General features: G+C 37.3%; 1 pseudogene; it reads left to right on the top strand.

Moving 5' to 3' along the window:
* Nucleotides 1–9,288: 9,288 nt before the first annotated feature.
* On the top strand, nucleotides 9,289–9,738 carry LOC144701405 (mannose-specific lectin pseudogene; annotated as a pseudogene).
* The last annotated feature ends 10,255 nt before the right edge of the window (nucleotides 9,739–19,993 follow it).

The following is a 19,993-nucleotide window of genomic DNA, read 5'->3' as shown; positions in this document are numbered from 1 at the left end:
TTATAAATACCTGCAAGTGCTTTTTTTTAATTGGCAAAAAACACAGTGCTGGGTATGTCCAACCTTGCGGTTGTGCCCGTAGACCAATCCAGACGGGTCCTGGACCACCCAGGCAGATTTTATATATAAGTAAATTGTTAATCAGAGTTTATAGGCGTGGAGCGAGCATAAATATCCCACTTACACTCAGAGCCCACTTGTCCATGCCCATGTGCAGGAAGAAGACAAGATACATAAGTGATACCTGGTAGGTGCTTGGAGAAGGTCACTCCTGCTGGCGTCTTTCCAAGTCCCCCCGCAATGGTGACGATGCATAGTGGAGACCTCTCCGCCATCGACAGGTGGCATCGATGAGGAGCGAGCGCTCCCGCCTCAATTGTTTCATGCAATAAACTGATTGTAGTGCCCAATCGTCGGGAGATGATCATTCATGCTTGCATGAGTGGAGGGAGCCGGCGTAGCAGATGCGATGCTTGGAGTGTGCACAGTCCAACCTGCCATCCGTTGATCTCAACGTTGAGGTGCGCAGCAAGTCAGACTATCAGCCTAGAGGATGAGCTCTCCACAAGACTTTAGTCACTAGCCTTTAAAGGATATTTAACGCATTTTCCTCATAGTTTGCAAACAGCTAATGAAGCTCATAAAAGGATTCTCATTTGCCTTACTTATGGTGAAATGAAAATCTATAAAATCAAAAATTTCAATGCATATCTGGGTGTCACGTATGTCTCAAGAATGACTACTTGCTCTTTATTACGTGGTTCATGATATGGTAATTGATGGAAGAAAATGAATTATCAAAGAGCTAATATGCTACCATATATACTATTAATAATGTGGCTTACATTGGTACCGCATTAACTGGCTACTAAACTCTAAATTTGGAGAAATTGATTATTCGTTATTCCATTTACATGTTTATATGTATAATAGATAAGGTTGGCTTGTAGACGTCACTCCAAGAGTAAATTGGTTAACTATACTAATATATTGGGGCATGTTATCAAACATAACTGATTTATTTGCCTCCAAACAATAAACTTTAAGGTGTGGAGGTTTTAAATAGATCTCCTCTCCCACCTAAAGTTTATATTCTGTAGTAAAAAAATATGCACATTCTTCTTCTCCCTCATGTCGTGGGTGATTTATCCTCTGATTGGATCATCTGTGGCAAAATAATGACTATGGATCAATACCATTACATAAAAATATCGAGGAGGTTGGTCAGAATATGGATCAGATGGCTATGTCTAAAGGCTAGAAACTTGAAGATCATAAAACAACTTATAGAGGCATCCAAACATTACAGATCCATTACATGCAAAGGGTATTGGATGATGATTCAATTTTATTTTTTTACATTTTTACACTTTAGAACCACTTAAATGTAATCTGAAGCATTTCATTAGAACTAAACAATCCTCCTTGCTTCAAATATAACAACACACCACAACAGCCATTTGTATTCTCTAGGTAGCTCAATTATGTTGCAATTTGACAATAAGTATTTTCTAATTTATTCAAAATTTTAAGTGGCTCATATTGCTTGTCTTACTTTAAATGATACAATCATATATAACTAACAAATTAGTTTAACATACACAAGATTATTATATTCCATTAAAATAACTCAAAATTTCACCACAATCCTCAAATAAATAATGCATAGAACACCATAAACTGGATTCAGCATAAAGATAAATATATAGTAAAGGTGCTCTTAAACTGTTGGTTTTACTCATCTGTAAATATGTTATATTGGGATACAAGGCACATAGTTATTTAAAAATGTATAACTCGAGTGCTTTATTGTCTGACCTAGAAATAATTGAAACAAAGCTATTAGGTACCTTTTTCTGCCATACATTTTGCATGAGTTTAGCATCCGAGTGTTGAATCTAATATATTATATTTTATTACTATAGTGCTAATTTAAGATTTGATTTATCTTGGAAAAAAATATATTTGTTGTCTTAATTTTACTGGTTTAGTACATTTTTGATTGAATCTTGAATGAATTAAGGAATGCTTGTATTATTCATTTGCACAATTTAACACCAAGGGTAGTCCCCGATGAAATAACAACTATGACGTTGGAATGTCGGAGAAGGCACTCCACCATTTGGCAGTGTTGTTCTCTAGCTCACGTATAGAATGAATGCAATTTTCTTGCATGAGACACGGCAATTTTGTGTAGGGGGCACCTGAACAATGCAGAAGACCACTGTCCCTGTTTGAGGAATACTGGGTCATCCGTCCTATTCTTGAGAAAGGAACCATGCAAAAGGGACTGGATCTAAGCCACGTCGCGACATGGTGAAGCTTCACAGGTAAACGGCTAGGATTCAATCAAGATAGGACAAAAAGATAGATGGCTAGGATTCAATGTAGATAGGAAAACTGATGGAGGATTAGGATTTAAGTTGATATAGCCATTATAGCGTGTTATAATGGCTAGGATCGTTCAATTTGTTTATAACATACTTATAGTTATAACATTAAACTACTATAAATAAGAAATAATGTGTAAAATTTATTTTGTGCATATAACGATCTTAACTGCCTCGCTTTCTATCTTCCTGCGATCTTTCCTTTATTCTTCCTCTGTTCTTTCTTTTCTTCCTTCATTCGCACACGAGGTACGGACAATGTCAACATGGTATCAGAGCAGCCGATTGTCAATGCTCGACAAAGTCACATGGGAGCACTCATTGCGCCCTCATCCTCTCCGTCACTGCAAAGGCAAGTCACAATGAACATTCCGCCAGGAGCCTCCGTTCTAGTGCGGCTTAAGGACGACAATAACCAAGTATGGAACAGCTCAGTCATTCCAATCCTAAATGGGTATGAGCTATTTACATTTATTTAATATGATCCACCTCCTTTGATTTTTCATTCACATGGTAGAATTATGGAGAATCCTGATCACAAATTATGGTCGAGAAACGATCAAAAGGTTCTAGGATATGTCAGAATTATGAAGTTCATTCTGCCTTGTCAGAATCTGCCATTCCTTGTATAGCAAAGCCAAAACCACCAAGTATGCTTTGAATTTGCTAGAGAACCCGTTCTCCAGTAGAATCAAAGCTCGAATCATGGAATTACATAGACAGTTTCATACCAGCTAAAGGTAAAATGACTATAGATGAGTATGTCAGGCCTTTCCAATTAATATTAGAATTTTTTCCTAGGGCCAAAATAGACGAGGATACAAATAATTACATGTTCTTGAGAGGATTGGGGTCTGAATACAGTGAGTTGGTTTTATGCTTTACTTCTAATCTTGATTAGTTGAAATTCAAAGATATTCTCATTAACCTTGAGGGGCATGAAGTTTACCGGGAATATCAAGAAAATCCAAAGACAAACATCTACCCTCCTATGGAAAATGCAAGTCAGACTCAGGCGGGACCCATGTCAAATCAAGCTCAACGAATATAAAATCACTATGCAATGGGATAAAGTCTGAATGGACGGAGGGGACGAGGCCAATATAATCATTTCCAACCCAGGTGTCAAATTTGGGCTCAATTTGGTCATAGAGCTCTTGAGTGCCAAGAGTTTACAAGAATGCAAATTCTGAGATAGACAAGACTTGGTCATCAGATAATCCTTTATGCCACACAATAAACTGCTGAGATAATGAGGCCTGGTTTCCAAAAAGTGGAGCAACCGACCACATGACTGAAAATTCAAGTCTGACTTCAAATGCAGCCGCCTATCAAGGAAATGACCGACTACACATTGGTAATGGTAGGCGTTTGAAAATTCTGTCACTAGGATATTCTAAAATCTTAAACTTCGATAAACATCTCTTCCTTAAAGATGTCCTGCATGTTACTGAAATAAATATTTTTTTTTCTGTTCAAAAGATAACAACAGCTCATGATGTGTTTGTGTAATTTCATCATTCTTACTGTCCAGTGAAGGACAAGAAAACAAGCCTAATCCTGCTCAAGGGAACAACTGGACATGGTTGTATTCATTGAAGCCCGATATGTAGCAACCAGCTACACTGGTTAGCGAAAGGACAACTTCAGACGTGTTGGCATTCTAGACTAAGACATCCCCAATTCAGAATTTCATAAACAGTCATATAAAATGTTGTCTTCCATTTTTACAGTTTTCAAAACAATATGTTTGCGATCCTAGTAGAATTTCAAAACAACCACTTGAAATTGTTCATTCCAACTTGTAGGGACCTGCACATATAATGTGAAGCTTTGGTTTTTCATACAATGTTGGATTTGTTGACGATAATAGCAAATACACATGGTTATATCATCTGAAAAAGAAGAGTGAAGTACTGGAAAACATTGATGAATTCAAAGTAAGAGTAGAAAACCAATTATCTACTACAATAAAATATTTACAATTGGATTGGGGAGAAGAATTTTAGTCTCTTAACTCATATCTGAAATCTCAAGGAATTGTTCATAGAGTTTCCTGTACTCCTGAACAAAATGGTACAGCAGAAAGAAAACATAGGAATGTTATTGAAACAGCTCTTGCTACGCTCCATCATGCACCTATGCTAAAGAAATCTAGGATGAGGCAGTAGTCACAGCTACATATCCCATCAACAGACTTCCAACACCAGTTTTTGAAAAAAAGTATCCTTCAAAAATATTGTTTGAAAATGTACATGATTACTCTTGTTTGAGAACCTTTCGATGTCAATGCTTCCCTCACTTGAGACCATATTCAAGCAATAAGATGGATGCTCGATCAGAAAGTTATGCTCTACTGGGATATAGTCATTTACACTTTGAATGCAGATGTCTCTCACTTCTGACAAGTAAAATTTATATTTCCAGGCATCTTATTTTTTGATGATCATATATTTCCATATGCTGACAATCTATTAGCAAGTAAATACTCAGGATTACTTGGAAAACTTCCCTCCGTTCTATCTAACATTTGAAGCATTGATAAAATCCAAAACAAAACAGCTTCTGATTTTGCAGTAATAAAACATATCTTCGCCATTGTGCAGCATGACAGTACAATATTATTAGTGTTTTTCAAATTTTGTGTAGATGAGAGTACAAAACCTATCCCATCTATCTGTGATTCAATATCCAATATCAATAAAAATAAGAGGGCAGGTAGGATTACCAAGGTATAGAGAACAATAGTAAAAGATATTATGTAGAATCCGAAAAGTGGCACTCCGGCATGAAATGTATCAAAAAAGACGTTTGGATCAACTTATTAGCTGGAACTTCCTTATGATTCAGCTGTAGAGTATGCCTGGCTTCACTGATTAGACAAATGACTATGGAGACTGAATTAATTCTCCTTTGTATACCATAGTGTTTTAGAGATGAGAAGAGGAATCAGAGAAATAAAGAAAATACCCCTTTTCTATCCAGTAAGTCATATGACACAACAAAAGATGGGGCCTATTGTCTAGTGACAAAAATTAAGTATTTTCCTCAAACTGGAATAATATACTCTTACCAAAGAGAGACATTTCATTGAATAGACATGAAAATTAACTCCAAAGTTCCTGCTTACCCAAATTGAAGTTCCGTGTCAGAGGGACATTTTAGGTACACTTATGGAAAAATAACGTTACCATGGACTTTACAAATGTAACAGTTAAAGTGCATTTTCACTACTGTTGATATACTCAAAGGAAAGTTAAAATCCGGGTTTTGTTGCTCGAATGTGTTGCATGAACCATAGGGTTTATAGTTCTTTTTTATTTAATTTCTGGAAGAATGTGTGGGTTTTCCTTTGGATTTACAATAAGCAGAATACGGGTTAGCAGCAGGTTCTAAAATTGAATCCTCATGCATATATTAAACATTGTTTTATGTGGTTTCTTACCTACGTTTACTAGTTTCAGCATTAATTGTATCAGTTAATTACTTTGGTGGGTAGAATTTATTGCGTCCATCAGTAGTTATTCCTACATTTTCCTAAATTTACAGTCACAGTTGGTGCTTTTATCATATTACCTTAACCTATTTGTTCCTCATTATTGTATCATAATGAGATAGACTACTCTGAGTTTTGAGAATGGACCAGTGATTGAATGTTTGATTGAAATTAATTTCCCAAATGCTCTTGGAAATCTATTATTGTTAACTTCTTACCGACTTGTGTCATTGTAAATTTAGTAAGTATTCGGCCACAGTAATGCTTTTCTAGGTTACTAACATCCATCAAACAAAAGCGGAAATGTCATTGATATCTACGAGACGTTCCTATGGTTTCTGGATTTATGAATTATGGCTAAGAAATCGAGGGACCTTCAAGGTTTATGGGTCAGTGTTTAATGATTACCTTATATCATAGGAGTCATTTACCGACAAGTTTTCAATATCATTATGAAAGATAATCGCCGCAGAGCATTTGTCGGGTCTAATCCATTTTAATTTTGACAAATGTGTTGTTTGTAAAATATGTGTTCGTTTATGTCCTATAAATATACCGGTATACATTCGAGATTAAAAGTAATACTAAATCTATTTATTTCTTAAATTTCTTTCCCTCGCCTATCTGTTGGTAAGTCCTATAGTGTAACTGGTACAGAAAGTGGCCGATGTGCGGTACGGTCCAATTTGTGGGACTGCACATCGGACAGTTCTACAGTCTTTTGCACCGCACATCGACCGTGGGCGTGTGCGGTGCGAATGTCTCATTTTGTGCGAATATTTCTCTCTCGCGCTCCTCTCTCTTTCTCTCATTTGTCTCTTTGCCTCATTTTCTATCGTTCCTCATTCTATTGCCCCTCTGTCGTTTCTCTCTCGATCCTTGTCTTTTTGCCCACGTTCCCTGTTCTCCTCTATTTACTTCTCGTTCCACTGTCTCCCTCTTTCTCTAGCGCGTTCTTCTCTCTCTGTCTTTCCTATTCCTATCTGTTTCTCTCTCTGTCGTTCCTCTCTCTCCCTCGTTTTCTCCATCCTTGTCTTTTCTCGCGTTCCTTGTTCTCCTCTCTCTCCTTCTCGTTCCATTCTCTCCCTCCTTTTCTAGCGCGTTCTTTTCTCTCTGTCTTTCCTATTCCTCCCTGTTTCTCTCTCTGTCGTTCCTCTCTCTCCCTCGTTCTCTCCATCCTTGTCTTTTCTCACGTTCCTTGTTCTCCTCTCTCTCCTTATCGTTCCACTCTCTCACTCTTTCTCTATCGCGTTCTTTTCTCTGTCTTTCCTATTCCTCCCTGTTTCTCTCTCTGTCGTTCCTCCCTCTTCCTCGTTCTCTCCACTCTCTCCCTCTTTCTCTAGCGCGTTCTTTTCTCTGCCTTTCCTATTCCTTCCTGTTTCTCTCTGTGTCGTTCGTCGTTCTCTCTCTCCCTCTTTCTCTCTCACTCTCCATTATATCTGTTTAGCTACGCGCTCTATCACTCTCCTCTTTCTATATGACGATGCTCTCTCTCTCTCTCTCCCCTCTGGCGCTCTTTTCTTTCCTCTACTGCCCTTTTTATCTCTCTCGCTACCTCTGTCCCTCTCGGTTCTCTCTCTATTCCTCTTCTCTATCTCTCTGGGCCTCTGGTGTTCTTGTCTCGCTCTGTCGTTCCTCTCTCTCCCTCTTTCTCCGATTCTATTTCGAACTCTTCTCTCTCCTTCCTCTCTGTTTCTCTTCTATATCACAGTTGGATCACACTCTTCTCTCTCTCTAGCTCTTCTCTCTCTCGGTTGCTCTCTCTCTCTCTCTCTCTCTCTCTCTCTCGCTCTCTCTCTCTATTTCTTAGCCCTTTCGCACACTCAACTCTCTCGTTTTCTTTCCCGCTCTCTCACTCTTGTCTCTCTCACTATATTCATATGTATCTCTTCTCTCTCCTGAGTATTCAGCTCAGCCCTGGTTCTATCATTAGTCCACTTCGCCTATCTTTTTGTGCGATTTGGTGCGATGTGTGTTGCCATTTGTTTGCACAAATTTGTACCGGTCATCGAACGGTGGTTTCGTGCGACCAAAAAACACACAATGACCGAACAATTTGGACCGCACCGCCATCCCTAACTTATCATGATAAAGTGCTTCACTAATCACCTGCATTGGTGGACCTTTGTGTCGTTTTCGACATTTGTTTGTGTCGTTCTTATATCTCATTGAAATGATTTTATGTAAGATAACAACTACGAGAGAAGAAGAAAGAGAGGATCAATGTGATACTGCACTGTAATATCTTTTAAATTGGGTTGGATGAAAGTAAGCGGGATCCATGCGAGATAGATTGGGTTCAAAGTAATATCTTTACGACTTTGAGTTGGTGAAAGTGATTGACTTTACCATCTTATTTTAATCAGAGGCCTTTCGTCCTCGGGATAGAGTTTGAACCGAATTTACAGCAATATTTGTCACCGTCGTGGATTCGAGGGCATCAGATCGAGCACGTGATAAAATTTAAAACGAATTTATACCAGTTATCCATATCGAGAACAATCGTACCCCACATGAACTTGTGCTTATTAGGTCTATCAAAAAGTCGGTACTCCACGGTGACTCCCAAACAGTTCCCGGCTTTCTCATGTGGAGGTTGAAAAAACAAATTTCGTAATTGTATTCCAATTTGCGAGATAATTCAGACCCAATTGGCGCCAGTTGGCTTCAACGAAGATCAGGTCTAAATGGACAAACCAAACGGGGAAATCACAGAGATCAAATCCCCAAACACGGACAGTGGTCTTTTCCTCTGTTCAGGTGAACTCTTCACGTCGTCGGCAATTCATAATCCAGGATGATTACAGCAGTCTCCCGCAAGAAGATTGTACCCGTCCTATTAATGAACTTAAGAGCCATAATAACAAATAAATACCTGAACACGTTCCGATAGCACTGTAACACGAAAGATATTATATTGTTCGGGGACTGCCCTCGACGCTCGGATATCCGAATGAAGAGTGCACGCATCCCCACGACTAAGGTCTTTACGAAAAACGATTAATGATCATATCTCTCCGGGCCCCAGTAGACACATCCAAATAGATTTCCTCCGGAGTAGGGCCCCACTCATGACCTTGAACACGTTTGCGGACGGGACAGTAAGTTGGCCACTCCTACTTGATGATTATATTGGGAAGATTTGTTTCACACGTAGTTGGAAGCTGTAGTAAAGTCCCCAGTTTTTGCGAGTTCAGTTAGAGAAGAGGAATATTAAAACCCGTCTGACCACGGCAGAGCATACGGCCCAAAGTGCCTATTTTTCCCGATAGTACTCTGCACCCTCTTTCGTCTCTCCCTTTGTATAAATAGCGGGGAACTACCCTGCTGGTGAAGTACCAGTTCTGAGGAATCCTTTGGCAGTACAGACCTGCTGCTCCCTCCCGCCCCACCATGTCGACCATGCAGCTCTCTCTTCCCCACCTAGTCTTTCTTGTTCTATTCCCATCCGTCTGCCTGGCTAACGACATTCTCTTGGGCGGGGAAGCCATCTCGACCTCACGATCTCTAGATTACAACGCGTATGAGCTGGTCATGCAAAGCGACTGTAACCTAGTGCTATATGACAACAACAGGGCAGTATGGTCCTCGGGGACCAACGGCCGAGGATCAGGCTGCCGGGCGGATATGCAGAGGGATGGAAACTTCGTGATATATAATCAGGCATACCGTGCTGTGTGGGCGACCAACACCAACTACGGTTTTAACAGCGACTATTACCTCGCCCTCCAGCCTGACCGCAACGTGGTGCTCTACCAAGACGGCCGAGCAGTCTGGGCTACCAACACCAACATCTTCGGCGCCGGAGTCACCATTGCACCGCAGAAGAATGTCACGTCCAGCAGCCCATAGTCTATTGTCGCATTTCCGCATACGTAAATAAGCTGCTGCGCAGCAGCCATTCCTACCTTTAGGAGTAGGCGCACATAAATAACGCGTGCGATCAGAGGCTTGTAATATGCTCTGCTGGCTGTTACTTTCCTGGCGTGGCACTCATTCCTCTTATACACGTCGTGATCAGTTCAATGTAACTCGTGTTGTGGGACAATATAATCAGAATTGCCTGTGGAATCCTAACCTAGGTTAGGTTAGGAGGAAGAAGATGGAGAAGGATGATGAGACCAGAGGGAGAAGAAGAACAATAATCTCATAACCTAGAGGTTACACGAGAAGGGTCTTTGTACCCTAGGAGAGAGAAGATGAGTAAGGCTAATGGGCTAATAGAACAGGGCCCATTAGCCATATAGGGCCTATCTCACTAACATTGCCTTTTTTTCACTGGTGTTTAGCTCGGATGTGTGTTTAGTCGACAGAACAGGTTCTTTTTTATTTATCACATTAATAAACGAATGTTAACCATCTTAAAGTTTAGATTTTCTGTGACATGGGCGTAGATCATTTTTCGCAAGTTTTCCCTATCGTGAGAAAAGACAGCAGGTGAATTTTTGTCGTCGTTTCATATCGCATGTCTTTGAGTGTCACATGTCGTCAAATATGTTTTATGCCGACTGGATATACCCCTCTCTAAACCAATTCCCCTGAAAGGAATAACCAAGATTTGAGTTCAACTTCCGAATATTCTTCCGCTTATCTCAACTTGTTTTCTCAGGACAAGCGTAGCTAGTTAAAAATGAACTGATCTCTTGTTGGGTACCAAAAAAACCAATTTTGTTATCTATCGGATATTAATGTGCTCTGTGCAACGAGCCTTTTCTGTCCACATATACAAGCTTGGAAGTAAATAACGGGGAAAAACTAACAGATTATTATTGTACATTGCCACGACACAAATTACATAAAAATTACGACGAGGTGTATCTAACAATGGACTACCATCCTCGAAAAGTAGCAGTCATACGAAGAAATTACAAGCCTAAAACTGTACGCGTAATTTGTTTGGGCCAACTTCAATCAGTATGATTTGGATATTTTGGGTGGTATGAAGAAAGAGGGTGCAGAATATGATCGTGGGACTTAGAAGCTGCTGTTGTCGCATGGGTTTTAACTTTTAATATTTGGCCTACTGTCTTAAATAGAGAAAAGCAGATGGGACTTTGGAACAGCAACGAATTACGTGTGAAAGAAGCACATGTTTTCCCGCGCATGCTGGCTATCGTGAATTGCAAATGCTCCATTTTTTGTCCGGTATCTATTTGGCTCAAAAGTTCTCAAGGCCATCAAAGTCCACGGGCTGAAATCTATTTAGATGTATATACTCGGGTCATGGAGAGAGATCATTGGAAAGGGGACGGTCATCAAGAATCATTGTTCCACAAAGAACTTAATTAAGGAATGCTTGTATTCTTCATTTGCACACCTTAACATTAAGGGCAGCGGCCGATGAAATAACAAATATGACTTTGCAATGCCAGAGAAGGCATTTAACCATTCGGTATTATTGCTCTGTAGCACGTGTATAGAAGGCAATTTTCTTGCACGAGACAGCGTGATTTTGTATAGAGGGCACTTGAACAATGATGAAGACCACTGTCCCTGTTTGAGGAATACTGGGTCATCCTTCCTACTCTTGAGAACGGAATGATGCAAAGGGGACTGGATCTAACCCACGTCGGAACACGGTGGAGTCTCACAGGTAGACGGTTAGGATTCAATCTTGATGGGACACAAAGACGACTAGGATTCAATGTAGATAGGAAAATGGTTAGAGGGTTCTGATTTATGTTCATATAGCCGTTACAGCCTGTTATGACGAGTAGGAAACTTAGATTTGTCTATAATGTACATGCAGTAATAACATTAAGCTACTATAAATAAGAACAAATGTGTACGATTTATTTTGCGGAATATAAGAATCGTAACGGTCTTGTTTTGTGTCTTCTTACGATCTTCCATTCCTTATTTCCCCGTGCTTTATTTTGTTTCCTTCTGTTAAGTTTTCTTGGCCGTTGCACAAGAAAAGGGAAAGAACAAATAGTAGAGAAAGAAGAGAAAAGAAGAAAGACTTGAACACGAGTAGTGTAATGATGGTTGTATTTCCCGCACTTTTGTTCTTACAATTTGTGTGTATTTATATAGTAAATATATCTAAAAATAGTTGACGGTTCCAACGGCTATATCCGTTGGAACTTCTCCAACGTAATTTGAATATACGTGTCATCCTGTCCGTTATAACGTCAGGGTTGCACCGATCACGACCGTTGATCGGTGCAATGATCTCGTTAAGTATTGAGATCTAATCCTAGCCATTATAACGATTCTACATTTGATCCTATCCGTCTATATTTGAACCTATTCTATCTTTGATCCTGGACTATGTTTGAACCTATATTTGTCCTATCTTCTATCCTCTATCGAGTATATCGTAAGTAATTGATTTTACTAACTAATCTGTATTAGATCCTATCATGTTGAGGCGATTCCATAGCTCAGTGTGGCTAGTTGCGGAGCGAGTAAAACTCCTCCTCTTCACACCTTCATTTGCTCAATCTGAGCATGGTATCAGAGCAGCCTATCGTCAATGTTGGAGAAAGTCACATGGGAGCACTCACCGTGCCCTCATTCTCCACTGTCACTGCTAGACAAGTCCGGCGAACATTCCGCCAGGAGTCTCTACTTTAGTATGGCTCAACGACAGCAATTACTAGGTCTGGAAAAACTCATGACGACAATTACCAGACCGGCTATATTTCTCCTATATAGAGAACTCCAAAAGCTATTAATAAATTATTTTATGGTATGTATTAATAGTTGTAGGAACTATAATTTTGATCGTAATATTGAGGTTCACCATTTTATTTTGTAGCTGCATTTTGAAACCTCATCCAGCTACAAAATAATATTGACGTTCAAAGAATGAATCATGAGGTTCGCCTTCGTGTACTTCTTGATGCACCCGAACTAAGACCGTTTAGAATCCCATGACTAGAGACTCATTGGCCATAGCCAAAGTACAACCGTCCATCCACAAGACGTCTTTGGTGTCTCAGGTCTAAGGACCACTTACACAACCGTGACGTGAATCAACGTGATTGACAGTTCAGTATAATACCATTTAGGGATTCATTCGAATCGCTTCAGTGAACTCGCTCCACTAAAGAGCACCACTATCTATCCTTACTGTCGCCACACTAATGGCTACGGGACAGGCCATACTCATCATATGAGTGAGGGTAGATAGTGCTATTATATCCGGATACTTCGATGTCCTTCTCGCGTATCCTTCGAATAGGAGTTTTTAGAACACATGCTTAAAGAGTAGTAATCTCCGTATTACGATCTCATCATAATTCACTAAGTCCGATCATGTATTCATGGACTTCATTATACGCATCACACGTGCACTATAATGAATATGTTCTATTAATGAACATGGATTGAGATGTGGAATGTGTGATTGGCTTGACAGCCACATATATTTCCATCAGTACTGTCATGTTGTACAATGGCGAATATTTTTTTATTACTGCAAAATCATAATCTGTTTTGTTTTATTTTATAAGTTTATATATTTTTCTTATTGAAATTATTTTTAATCAATAAAAAAATCATTTTGATAACTTTAAAGTTTAACGAAAAGAATCGTACTTTACGAATAACCCGCAGAGAGATATTCATAAGACAAATAGAGGTAATGGTATCGTATAACTAGTTAATTGAGCTGTAGTTCGTTGACCAGCTAGAAATAATATTGCTTATTTGATTCATAGCCTGACATATGTGGCAAAATAGGTGCAATTCTTGAAATGTCAATCCAAAAAAAAGAAACGTATATACCCAGATGAGTGAGAATCAGATGAGACCCAAAAGACTTGAAAATTAAACATGTCAAATGGAAATGACTAATATTTCTGACCCAGCATTTAAAAAAGTCTCTGTCATGTAACATATAAAATGGCTTAGACCATTCCTACATATAAAAAGGTTGCAGGCTATCAGAGGAAAACATATTTTGCTGCCTGATAACTTGCAAATTAACATGATTAATTAATGAATTTTACTTTATATTTATGTGTTTTAATGACTATATTTGCATGTTATCATATTAAAATAAAGATAAATCATTTAACCTTTCATTTTATTATTAATTTTGATTTTTGATCCTTAATTCTACATCAATCTAAAACATTTCTGCTTCATTAGATTATTAATTTAGGGTCGAATTTCATCTTTTCCTCAATTTCTTCACTTTCTCTCTCTAGGTTAATCTGTTTAGTTTCTCTCTCTAAATTTTGATTTTTATTGTTTAGGAATTTAATTCAACATATCAAAAACCTAAAAATAAAATTTTTATCGAAAATTCATCTATCTTGAAGTCCAATTTAAAAATCCCTTTCTTGATTATTTAATTCCCAATTTTAATTCATAAAAATTGTTTTAAAATTTTATAATAATTGGGAAATTAATAATCGGAATTAATCTGATCTTAAAATTAAAATATTCCTATCTTGAATTTCCTGACCAAAATATTTAAAATTAAATAATATTATTAAGCATAATTAGATTATTAATTGCAAAATTTATTTATCTTTGAATTAATTCATTGAAATTGGATTAAGATTCTCATTGTTGCTTCCCTCTGGTTTGACCCCTTACTTACTCTATATTCATATTTAGTGATTAAGGGAAATTATAAATTTTATTGTATAAGTCTAAAAGCCCAAACAACAACATATTTTACGTACATTTTCAGACTTATCAATTGGCGCCGTTGCCGGGGAGGCACGGTTTGAATTTTTTTAAAAAATTTTTTTTTTGGATTGATCACTCATTTTTTTATAAATTCTTGAATTGAATTGAGTTTTGCAATTGTCTTGTGATTTTTAAATAAATTGTGGAAATTGAAAAAAAACGTGTCATTTCTCTTCATCGTATATTTCACTTTTCTTGCTCATCTAAGCTGGTTGTTCTGATATTGGTGTGTTTAACATTGCATGAATGGTAGAAGGTCTTTAAAACCTTATCTAGTGAATCTTGAAACAATCAGTAGAAGTCCTAGCATTGATTGTATTTTTAAAAGCTCCGAAGGTGAAAATCGACATATTTGCGAGGTAATGGAGGATAACCAAAATTTTAGAGCTGAACAAGCAGTTAAAAGAATGAGATTGAGAGAATTTTCTGACCCTGTAGAGAGTGAAACCTACACTAAAATTTCTGCTCCTTTACCTGAAAATGTTAATTTTAGAATTTACCCGAATATGATCAATCAATTACCTACGTTTTATGGAAAATTTAATGAGGAGCCTTATGAGTTTTTGGAAGAGTATAACCAGATATGTTCTGCCTATAGTTATGCAGGTGTTCCTCAGGAAATTCTCAAACTCAGGCTATTTCAATTTGCTTTGAAAGATAGGGCCAAAGAGTGGTTCAAAGGGGTAGGTCAAGAATTTCAATCTTGGAGTGAGATTCAATCTAGCTTTTTAAAGAAATTCTATTCTTATGGAAAGACCACTTTAATTAGGAAAGCTATAAGAGATTTTTATCATGGAACTGACACTCTAGGAGAAGCATGGGAGAGATTTATGTCACTTACTAGGAAGTGCCCACATCATGATATTCCATCTCATGAATTAGTTCAAATTTTTTATTGTGGATTGAATGATCAGGAAAGGCATCTAGTGGATATATCGAGTGGAGGAATGTTCCTTGACACTCATGCAGATGAATCCATGAAACTGATGGAAAAGTTAGTGGAAGATTGGACATATCGTGAAAGTTTTTCGTACACTAACCGAAATGCAGGTCCAAAGCGTGGAGGAATCATTGACGTCAAAGCAGTTGAGCTGGAGATCAGAATGGATAAGCTGGAAAGAGACATGAGCAAGATTGGTAAAACAGTAGAAGATATGAGCAATAATTTTAAAACTTTTTTGTAGGAAACTAAAGGAAAGGCGAATACATTTGAGGGCAACAATTCTACTAACACCCCTTGTTGTTTTTGCTCTAGTAAAGAACATTCTGATGAGACTTGTCCTATGGTTGAACAGGTTAATGCATTTGGGAGACAAGATGCAGGACATAACCAATGGAATGCAAGACCTAATCAGAATTGGAGCAGAGTAAACAACAACTTCGCATCAAAGCAATTTGCTCCGCAGCCATATCAGCAAAAGTTTCAAAATTTTTCTAAGCCTTTCTACTCTCATCCTAACAACAATAATGACAACACTAACTCTACTCTAATGGATTTTATCAGGGAAATGCAGGAAGAGAGAAAAAGTATGCATGAAGAAAGGAAGATGTTGATGCAGACCTTAGAAGAACACAAAAAGGAAATTGAAATGCTCAAGTGAGGACAAAGCGTTCAAGCACAACAACCTGCTCTCAGAATGAAAGGTAAAACAGAAGAAATCCTTCTAAGAGAAGGACATCCAGGTCAACTCCCTACCCAACCTAATATTAATCCTAAGAATATCATGTTGTGTGTAGATAGAAATTTAGAATCATCATGTTGTGTGTCTTCCAAAAATACTAATGAATCTTGCATTAGTGAAAATAATAATGTTTCATCATGCACTGGTTTTACGAATAAATTTTTATATTGTTGTGAAGAAGATATGAATAATGATGAGCAAGTGCATGTAATTTCAAAATTAAGAAGTGGGAAAGTTTTGTTGGATACTCATGAAAAGGGTGTAGGATTGCAGGAAGCTAAAGATAAAGAAAATGGACAGATGGAAAATGATCAACAAGAGAAGGGTTGCCAGGACAAGGAAAGGCATCCAAGAATAGCAGACCCTAATCCAGTTGATTATAGGCCACCCATTCCATTTCCTAGTGCATTAAATATAACCAAGCAAAAACTAGAAAATTCTCATTTTCTTGAAATATTTAAAAATGCAACCATAGCTATTCCCTTTACTGAGGCAATACAAAATATTCCTTCTTATGTAAAATATGTGAAGGAATTATGTACCCCTTCTAGGAAGCAGAAAAGGGTACAACTTTCTGAAAATATTATTTCAATTTTTATTGAATGATATTCCTAGAAAGAGAAGAGATCCAGGGGCTCCTCTCATTAAATGTGAAATAGGAGGGATGGTTTTTAGCAAATCACTTCTTGATTCAGGAGCTAGTGTTAACATAATGCCTAAAGCTTTGCATGATAAGTAGGAATTTGGTGAATTTGAACCTATTTTTCTTGAATTACAATTAGCCGATGGTTCAATTAGGCAGCCTTATGGAAAATTCAAAGATATTATTGTGAAAGTGGAGAATTGTAAATTTCCTGTTGATTTCATAGTTGCAGATATGAAAATAACAGGAAATTTGAGCCATGCTCCTATTATTCTAGGTAGACCATTCCTAGCTACGGCGAAAGCTACAACGGATTGGGATAAGGGTACAATGGAACTCAAAGTAGGAGATGAAAAAATTGAACTATCTATCTCAAAATTAATGAAATTCCCAAAAGACACAAGTGAGGATGTTTGCTTTCTAGGGTTGGTAGAAGAAGATGATTTTGATTTTGATCCATGCTCTTATGATTTATTTTCTTGTGAATCTAATGAATGTTTGAATGAAAAATCTTCCATGCCAACAAATATTTCATTACATTCTGAAATTGAGCTTAAGCCTTTACCTTCATCATTGAAATATGCTTATTTAGGACCATGCAATTATTTCCCCGCAATTATATCATCATTGTTATCATCTGAACAAGAATTAGAACTTTTAGATGTTTTATCTACTTACAAATCTGCTTTAGGATGGACAATTGATGACATTAAGGGCATTAGTCCAAATATTTGTGAGCATAGAATTTTCTTAGAAGAAAATTCTAGAGCAACGAGACAACCTCAAAGGCGACTCAACCCGCACATGTTGGAGGTTGTCAAAAAAGAAATCATGAAATGGCTAAAAGCTGATTTCATTTGTGCCATTTCAGATAGCCCATGGGTAAGTCCTATTCATGTAGTACCTAAGAAAACAGGAATAACTATGACGAAGGATGAAAATGGTAATGAAGTTCAAACTCGAGTAGCTTCTAATTGGAGCGTATGCATAGATTATAGGAAGCTTAACTCTGTGACTAAGAAAGATTGAAAGACTGCTATGTTTTCTGATTTAGTTATACATTACCATTCATTGATCAAATTCTTGAAAGACTTTCAGGTCAAAAATTTTATTTTTTTTTAGATGGATAGTCAAGATATAACCAAATTGAAATTAACAAAAGTGATCAAGAGAAAACAACATTTACATGTCCAGTAGGTACTTTTGCATTTAAAAGGATGCCTTTTGGGTTATGTAATGCACCAGCTACTTTTCAAAGGTGTATGACTGCTATGTTTTCTGATTTAGTAGGGGATTGCTTAGAAATTTTTATGGATGATTTTTCAGTGTTTGGTTCATCATTTGATATTTGTCTATCTAATTTAACTAAGGTGTTGCAGATATGTGTACAGAACAATCTGGTTCTAAGTTGGGAGAAGTCCCACTTCATGGTGGAGGAGGGAATTGTCCCAGGGAATCATATCAGCGAGGATGGGCTAAGGGTGGACAGGGCCAAGGTCGAGGTTATCAAGAACCTCCCCCTACCCACAACCCTAAAGCAACTTAGGGGATTTCTAGGGCATGCTGGCTTCTACAGAAGATTTATTAAAGATTTTGCTAAAATTTCTAAACCCTTAACTAATTTACTTTCTAAAGATACATTATTTGCTTTTGATGAAAATGCTAAAGCATCCTTCTTGCAGATTAAAGAGGCTTTAATTCAAGCACCATTTTTACAAGCTCCAGATTGGGGTAAGCCTTTTGACATTATGTGTGACACTTCTGACAGTGCAGTGGGAGCTATTTTAGGACAAAGAGTTGACAAGAAGCCAGTTGCCATCTACTATGCAAGCAAAACTTTAGGAGGACCACAGGTAAATTACGCAACTACTGAAAAAGAATTGCTTGCTATTATTTTTGCCTTAGAAAAATTTCATTCTTATCTGTTAGGTAGTAAAATAATTGTCTTTTCAGATCATGTAGCTTTAAAGTTTTTATTGAATAAAAAAGAAACCAAACCTAGATTAATACAGTGGATTTTACTTTTGCAAGAATTTGATTTAGAAATAAAAGATAAACGTGGGATAGATAATACTGTTGTAGATCATCTTTCTAGATTATCTACAGAATTATCTATTCCTATCCATTATGATTTTCCTGATGAATATATTTTAGAAATTCAAAGTAAAAAGCTTCCATGGTATGCTCATATTGTAAATTTTCTTGTCACAGGATTAGTACCTAATGATTGGGATATTAATGATAGAAAGAAGTTTTACAAAGATATTAATTTTTACTATTATGATGAACCTGAACTTTTTAAATTAGGTGTTGATCATGTGTTTAGAAGGTGTGTACCTGAGGAAGAACAATGGAGCATTTTAGATGCTTGCCAGTCTTCTTTATGTGCTTGACATTATGCTCCTAAATTAACTGCATTTAAAGTTTTAAATTGTGGATTCTTTTGGCCAATCTTATTTTCAGATGCTTTTAAGTTCTGCTCTAGTTTTTTAAAATGTCAAGCTGTGGTGAATATAAAAAAGAATGATAAAATGCCACTATAGCCCATCATTGAAGTAGAAATATTTGACCTATGGGGGATTGATTTTATGGGACCATTCCCAAATTCAGATGGACATGAGTACATCTTAATGGGAGTTGATTATCTTTCCAGATGGGTTGAAGCAATCTCCACTAGGTCAAATGATCATAAAGTAGTGCTTAAATTCATTCAACAACATATATTTTTCAGGTTTGGTTGTCCTAGAGCAATCATTAGCGATGGAGGAAGTCATTTCAACAATTCTCAATTTAGAACCATGCTTAAAAATATGGGGTTCAACATAGAATCACTACCCCATATCATCCACAAGCCAATGGTCAAATTGAGAATTCAAATAGAGAGAATAAAAAGATTATTAAGAAGATTATTAGGCTTGATGGGAAAGATTGGTCAAGTAGATTATATGATGCTCTATGGGCATATAGAACTGCTTACAAAACACCCTTAGGGATGTCTCCTTATAGGGTTGTTTTTGGTAAAGCATGTCATCTTCCAGTTGAAATAGAACATAGAGCTTATTGGGCTATTAAGAAACTTGATCTTTCTTTAGATGCAGCAGGAAAACAACATTTATTGCAGATGCACGAGCTC

The sequence above is a fragment of the Wolffia australiana genome, chromosome 3 (assembly GCF_029677425.1).
Source record: "Wolffia australiana isolate 7733 chromosome 3, ASM2967742v1".
Lineage (NCBI taxonomy): Eukaryota > Viridiplantae > Streptophyta > Magnoliopsida > Alismatales > Araceae > Wolffia > Wolffia australiana.
The sequence above is the reverse complement of the archived record's forward strand: the minus strand, read 5'-3'. Positions and strand labels throughout refer to the sequence as shown.